This window comes from Pan paniscus, chromosome 8, assembly GCF_029289425.2.
Source record: "Pan paniscus chromosome 8, NHGRI_mPanPan1-v2.0_pri, whole genome shotgun sequence".
NCBI classification, from domain to species: Eukaryota; Metazoa; Chordata; class Mammalia; order Primates; family Hominidae; genus Pan; species Pan paniscus.
In genome coordinates, this window is record NC_073257.2 from 32,977,587 (window position 1) to 32,985,408 (window position 7,822).

Below are 7,822 nucleotides of genomic sequence, written 5' to 3' on the forward strand. Positions count from 1 at the left end.
CAGGCGTCTTGGCTCACACCTATACTCCCAGTACTTTGGGAGGCCGAGGCAGGCGGATCACTTGAGATCAAGAGTTTGAGACCAGCCTAGCCAACATGATGAAACCCCATCTCTACTAAAAATACAAAAATTTGCCAGGCTTGGTGGTACACACCTGTAATCCCAGCTACTCAGGAGGCTGAAGTAGGAGAATTGCTTGAACCCAGGAAATGGAGGTTGCAGTGAGCCAAGATCACACCACCGCACTCCAGCCTGGGTAGCAGGATGAGACTCTGTCTTAAAAAAAAAAAAAAAAATACAGAAACAAGCTTTGTGACACTGTGCATGTGACTTCTCACAGCCCAGGCTACTTCATCTATAAAGTAAGGACAAAAATAATACCTGATTCCTAGAATTATTATGACAAGTAAATGGTCTAAAATATTTAGCTTAGTGTTCTGCCATTAAACTCAAGAACAGTTAGCTATGCAACAATTATTGTTACCAATGAAAGATGCGTTGATTTTGGCAGCAAGAATGCTGTCTTACTCCTTGAGGAGATAAACTGAAGGCAAAAAAGCTGAGATGAACAATTAACTGGATGAACAGATCGCAAAATAAGCAATTCAAACTAGAAATTGCATAGGAGGAAGACCATTTCCCCTACAGTCTTCTTACTCATTCTCCCTCAAGTCTCATTTCTTTCTAGCATGTATGTCAGTATTATTCATTCCCCATTCTAAAATATAAAAAAGCAAAAAGAAGGGAATTTCAAACATCAAGTGATTAAAAAATTAAAAATTAAATACCAAAACCCAAGTCTGTATTAAGAACAGCTAGTGGGTTATGGAATTTGAGGAGGTAACTGCCTTGTATGTTCTTAATTCATTTGTTAATTTATGTATGGTTTTACAGAAAAATCAAATAAGGCTGCTGAGTGTTATTTTGAAAACTATTTTTATGTTTCTGTATCTAATTTCTCTGTTAGCAAAATGAGGAAAATTTTTCTGACATCTCGAAGTAGTTTAAGAGAGAATTCATAAGTATAAAATGTTTTAAGCATATGCGAACTTTATATAGATAGCCTAAGTCACAGATGCTAGCCTCTGAACTTGTTTACCCACAGACTATTTCTGACACCAAATGTGTGGTGGATTTTTCCCACACCAGCCAATTCTCCAGTTTTCCAAACCACTGGGTTTCCTACCATCTACTCAACTCCACTAACTACCCAGGGTGAGCACAGACCCCAGGGGTGAAGAATTAAGTTTCACAGGACCACCCCACATTTCAGACGCCAAAAGCAAGTCTTGGGCCAACCACTTTTCTGGCTAACCAGGTAAAATTTGCAGAACCCCACGACACACGTTTCAGGCTCATTAATTTGCTAGAACAGCTCACAGATCTCAGCGAAACCATTGACTCACTGTCACCAGTTTATTGCAAAGGATGTAACTCAGGAAGAGCCAAATGGAAGAGAGGCATAGGGCAAGATATGGGGGAGGGCACAGGGCTTCCATGCCCTCTCTGGGTGCTCCACCCTCCCAGCACCTCCATGTTTTCCCCACCTGGAAGCAGGGGTTCTTGTGGAGTTCTCATTACAGAGGCATGATTGATGAATCATTGGTCATTGGTGATTGACTCCTTAGCTAGCCCCTCTCCCCTCCTGGAGGTTATGAGGTGGAGCTCAAAGTGCAATCCTCTAATCAGCCCCCATCCTGAAGCTACCTAGGGGCCCAACAAGAATCACTTCTTTAGAACAAAAGATGTTCCTATCGCTTGGGAAATTCCAAGGGATTTAGGAGTTCTGTGTCAGGAACCTGGACAAAGACCAAATATTTATTACTTACTGTGTCACACAACCCTGTGAATCAGGGATCTTTACCATCCCCCTCTCCTTCTGTGATATGTGCTCTTGCTTACGACAATAGGAATGCACCTGGACCAGGTGTGATGGGTCACACCTGCAACCCCAGCACTTTGGGATACTGAGGCAGGAGGATTACTTGAGGCCAGGAGTTTGAGGCCAGCCTGTGCAACACAGTGAGGCCCTATCTCTACAGAAAATTAGGAATTTATCTGACTGTGGTGGTGCTCGCCTGTAGCCCCAGCTACTCAGGAGGCTGATGCAGGAGGATCACTTGAGCCCAGACGTACCAGACTAACAGACTAAAGTGAACAGTTATTGCACCACTGCACTGCAGCCTGGGTGACAAGCAAGACACTGTCTCCAAAAAAAAAAAAAAAAGTATCTGCCCAGATACTCCCATCATTCCTGAAGCAACTCCAAGTAGATGTCTCTTTGTAATGTGATAGTAAACTCACCTGGGAAGAGCAAACAAAACAAATTCATTTATTCAATGCATGTTTGTTGATCACCTTTCAAGATCCAAGTACCATTTCACATGTTGGAAGTAGAGTGATATATTTATGTCACAGATAGTGTTGTTTTGTGCCAGGCACTGGTCTAAGCACTTTACAGATATTAGTTATTGAATTCTCTTATTATCCTTGTGAGGCAGGTGCTCTTACTGTTACCATGTTACAGAAGAGAAAAACATTTACTTAGTGGTTGAGCTACTGATCCATGGCCACACAGCAAGGAAGAAGCAGAGACCAAATAAAAACCTGGAGACTTCGCTACTACTCCAGGCCACTACTCCAGGCTGTCTTTGGAAAAAAACAGTAAACAAACAAACAAAACCAGCATAAATCCCTGCCCTCAAGAGTTTATATTCTAGTGAGGAGCTACAGACAATCAGTTATCTAAGTAATATCTATGTATACATATAGTAAGTTAGAAAATGAATGCTATGTAGAAAAACAAAAGAGGGGAAAGATCAGGAATGAGAAGTGGATTTCTCTTTTTAAGTGGGTAATCAGGAAAGGGAACATTTGAGCACTGACCTAAGAGTATTTCAGACAAAGGGAGCAGCAAGTAGAAAGATCATGCAGAGGAAACCTTCCAGCACTTTCAGGAAGCAGCTAGGATGTCCCTGTGGCCGGCGAGGAATGAGTTAAGGAGAGTTCTATACAGGTCAGAGAGAAAATGTCTGTGTGATCCTGAGAAAGATGGAAAACCAGTGGGGAGTTCAGAGCAGTCCAGGGAGAAGATCTGACTTCCTAATGAAAAGGATTACTCTGGCTTCTGAGCAGGACAAAGGAAGAAACAGGAGACTAAGTAGGAGGAGGCTGCTAATGTCATCCAATGTCCTATAACAGGGACCTACCATACCAGTCCATGGCTTAGGAACTGAGCCACACAGCAAGAGGTGAGTGGCAGGTGAGCAAACAAAGCTTTATCAGTATTTACAGCCACTCCCCATCACTCGCATTACCGTCTGAGCTCTACCTCCTGTCAGATCTGCAGTGGCATTAGATTCTCATAGGAGAGGAAACCCTATTATGAAATGGGCATGTGAGGGATCTAGGTTGCATGCTGTTTATGAGAATCTAATGCCTGATGATCTGCCACTGTCTCCCATCACTCCCAGATGGGACAATCTAGTGGCAGGAAAACACACTCAGGGCTCCCACTAATTCTACATCATGATGGGTTGTATAATTATATCATTATATATTGTGATGCAATAATAATAGAAAGAAAGTACATAATAATGAGCTTGAATAATCCTAAAACCATCCCTCCACCCTGGTCTGTGGAAAAATTATCTTCCACAAGACTGGTCCCTGGTGCCAAAAAGGTCAGGGACTGCCATAAGATGTAAAGGTTCTTGATGGTAGGAGACACAACTCAATGACAACATGACAGAAGGCAGAACTCTCTGCCACTTACAGCTCACAAGCAGAGGAGGCTGACAGGCAGGGCCACATGGGGCTGCACCCCAGAGAAAGCAACAGCAAGCTGACAATGGAGGGGATAGTTTACCTGTGCCAAGTCAGGTAAGAATAGCTAGGGTTCTGGGCTCCCTGTGGATGGGCCAGTTTGAATATGGTTGAGGGCTCTGCAACATAGAGGCTGCTCCTAGTTGTCAGGCAAGTGGCCCAGGGGTAATTAGGGTGAATGTATACTGGTTTGAGTGTGAGCCCAGGCAGGAAAGTGGTTTCAGCATAGACTTAATTGGCTACTCAAGAAGGGAACAGACAAGCCTCCAGCGAGGACCTCAAAACTTGGTTAAGATGTAAAACAAAAACATAAATAAACTTCGTGTATTACAATGAAGTAATGAAGATGGTGAGAATTGGTCCGATGGTGGTTCTATTTGAAGGAAGAGCCAACACTGTTTTCTGATAGGTTAGATATGGGGTGTGTGAGAAAGAGGAGTCCACAGGATCTCCAAGTTGAAGGCCTGAGTCTGGATGGCAGTTGCCACTAATGAAGATGAACAAGACCACAAAATGAACAAGTTTGTAAGGAAAAGTTAGAAGTTTAGTTTAGAACATTCGGTGTTTGAAATGTCTTTTTTAAAAATACAAGATATTTAAGTAAACTTGTTGAGCACAAAATAAATTTATGGCTCTGAAGTTCAAAAGAGATGTCTGGACTGGAGATATAAATTTGGGAGTGTTTGACATAAATATGGTATCTAAAGCCATGGGACCCATTGAGATCATCCAAGAAGTGAAGGTAGATAAAGAAAAGTATGTGGCCTATTGAGTGCATTTTGGGGCAGTCCAACATGAAGAAGTTGAGCCAAGGAGGAAGAAACAGTAGAAGGAAAGGAAAAGTGGTGGAGTAGAGGGTTTAGGATCTGAGTGAGCAAAATGTTTCAAGGATATAGAAATGTTCAGACTCACTGACAACGAAATAGGTATATTGAAAATGGCAATAAGATACTCTTGACCACCAAATTAGGAAGTCATTTACAAAACAGACACTTCATGTTGTCAAGGGTGCCATGCAGCAGTTGTACCAATTTACACCACAATTAGGAAAAAAACTGGGTTGAACTTTCTGGAAAGCAAGTTAACATTATATAAAAGGAATCTCTATACAAAGTCTACACACTGACATTCAGTGGTTCCTCTTCTAGGAGTCTACCCTGAAGAAATAAGCAGAAACTGGACAAAGTTTTATACAAAGATTTGTTACATAAAAGTTTAACAAAGATTTGTTACATAAAAAATCATTCCAAAGCTATTCATACTAACAAATAGCTAAGAAAAAATTTCAATTTTGAACAAGGAAAATTATTCAATAAATTATGAGCCTAATACTAAGAGGATTGTGTAGCCCAGAAAAATCATGGTTCAAAAGTATATTTAATGACCTGTGAAAGTCCTCACGATGCTACATTAATTGAGGAAAACAAGGTAATGCTTTTTCTTTCTCACAGTTACAACAAAACTAACAATTATCACTTATTAGACATGTACTATGTGCAAAGGCACTGTGCTAATCATTTATATGTGTTATTTTTAATTCTATATTATAGGTATGATGAGAAGGCAAAGGCTCAGAAGGTTGTTTTGATCATATTGTATTTGATATTAACACATTTGGGATCTGAAGGAAACACACAACACACACACAGGGAGCTCTGATGGCCTCTCCTAAAAACTCCTATGTTCCTAAAGAAGTGTTCATGACCTACTGTGGAAATATAATACAAATTGTGAGTTCATGATTTTTTTTCCTAAAGGGGGATTCTAAGAATGACAACAAAACATAGAAGTAAGCACTGATTTCTTCCTGTAGAATTCATTTTCTCTTAATTTCATAATTCTAACCACTCACCTATAAAACTAAGGATCACTATAGAGACCCCTAGCACTGCCAGATAAAGTTGATGCCTGAACAACTTGGGGATCAAGGGCACTGACGTCCTCAAAGTTGATAATCTGCTAATAACTTTTGATTTCCCAAAACTTAACTACTAATAACCTACTGTTGTTCAGAAGCCTTGCCAATAACATTAACAGCTCATTAACACATAAACTAGTATCTACATATATTTTAATCCACTCATGACATACCTAAATTTTTCCTAAATTTTTCTATATTTCTAGACTGTGTGTCTTGTCTGCCAGCCTCTTTCAAATGTAACAAATCTCTAAAGAAATGTTCCAATATATTTATTGAAAAAAATCCACGTACAAGTGGACCCACACAGTTCAAGCCCTTGTTGTTCAAGGGCCAACTGTATTTTTTTATTTCTTCAGCAGTGAAGTTAGTTTGTTGTGAGGCAAAATACTTTTGGAAAACGTATTTTGAAGATGAACAGTGCTTACCTTTTCAACACAATATTCTCCCCCTTCATTCTGTAACACATATTTTTCAAACAGGTTCTTAAGGAATGAAAATTAATGTGCTCAGCATTCTAATGTATTCATTAATGCATTTCATGATGACATACTATGTGAAGACACTCTGCTAGTTCTTTGGGATGTGGTTGGAGGACACTTGTGGAGATTGCACTGTAACCTAAGTCATACGTAGTTTCTGTTGCAGACAAGCTCACTGTCTGGAGGAGAAGACAAACACATCACACGTACATGCAATACAGTTAACAAAACGGCAATCACTGTTTCCTGATGGTTATCAGCAAAGTAAAAGAGACAATATTCTAAGCAGAAAGCAGCAGGATCAAAAAATGGAATCGCGGCAGCCCTAGAGTGGGCTGGATATAGCAAGTAGTTCAGCATGACAGGAATGGAGCTATGCATAGGGCTAACATAACAGTTAAGGTAAAGATTATTAAACTCGGCTGGGTGCGCTGGCTCACTCCTGTAATCCCAGCACTTTGGGAGGCTAAGGCGGGTGGATCACAAGGTCAGGAGTTCAAGACCAGCCTGGCCAACATGGTAAAATTCCATCTCTACTAAAGATACAAAAAATTAGCCAGGCGTGGTGGCACACACCTGTAATCCCAGGTACTTGGGAGGCCAAGGCAGCAGAATTGCTTGAACCGGGAGGCGGAGGTTGCCGTGAGCTGAGATTGTGCCACGGGACTCCAGTCTGGGTGACAGAGTGAGTCTGTCTCAAAAAATAAATAAAAAAATTAAAAAAATGAGATTATTAAACTCTTTTTATGCCTGGAAACTAGGAAAGCACTAAAAGCTTTTATATGGAAAAAATCATCAAAGTTCCATTTTAGTTGCGTGCCTATGACAGTAATGTTCAGCAGGCAGCATAGAACGCAGGAACCTTAGTTCAGTGTTCAGGAGCACAGATTGCTTGGATTCAAGTACTAAAGCTGTATGACTTCAGCAAGTTGCTTACTTCTTTGTGCCTCAGTTTCCTCATTTAGAAGATGAGGGCTGATGTTAATAACGCATACCTCATAATATCAGTATGAGGATTAAATCTGAAATAGACATACTGCTTAGAACAGAAACAGCCGTATAGAATGCACTCAATAAAAGTTAGCTATCATTACAAATATTTAGAAATCTGTAGCAGTTAGCTATTGTTTCATAACAAATCATTCCAAAACTTGATGGCTTAAAGCAATCATTTATTTGTTCATGATTCTTCAGGTCAGCAATTAAGTCTGGGCTCAGCTGGGCAGTTTTTCTTATCTAGCCAGGCTAGGTTTGTTTGCATGCCTGAAGTCAGCTGTGTACTCAGCTGTTCTACACAATCTTCCAACTTCCAGCAGGCTGGCCAAGTCTTGTTTTCATGGCAGTGGCAGAGTTTTAACGGGAAGAATTTAAGACCAAGAAGGTTTAAAGATTTAGCTTGGAAATTACACACCATCATTTCTGCCACATCCTGTGGGCCAAAGCAAGTTACAAAACCAGGCAGATTCAAAAAGAGGAAAAACAGACTTTACCATTTGATGGAAGGAGCAGCCAAGCCATGCTACAAAAAAAACAAGGAGACAGGGAAAAGTAAAGGATTGTAGCCATTTTGGCAATCTACCACAAGGTCTGAAGCTCA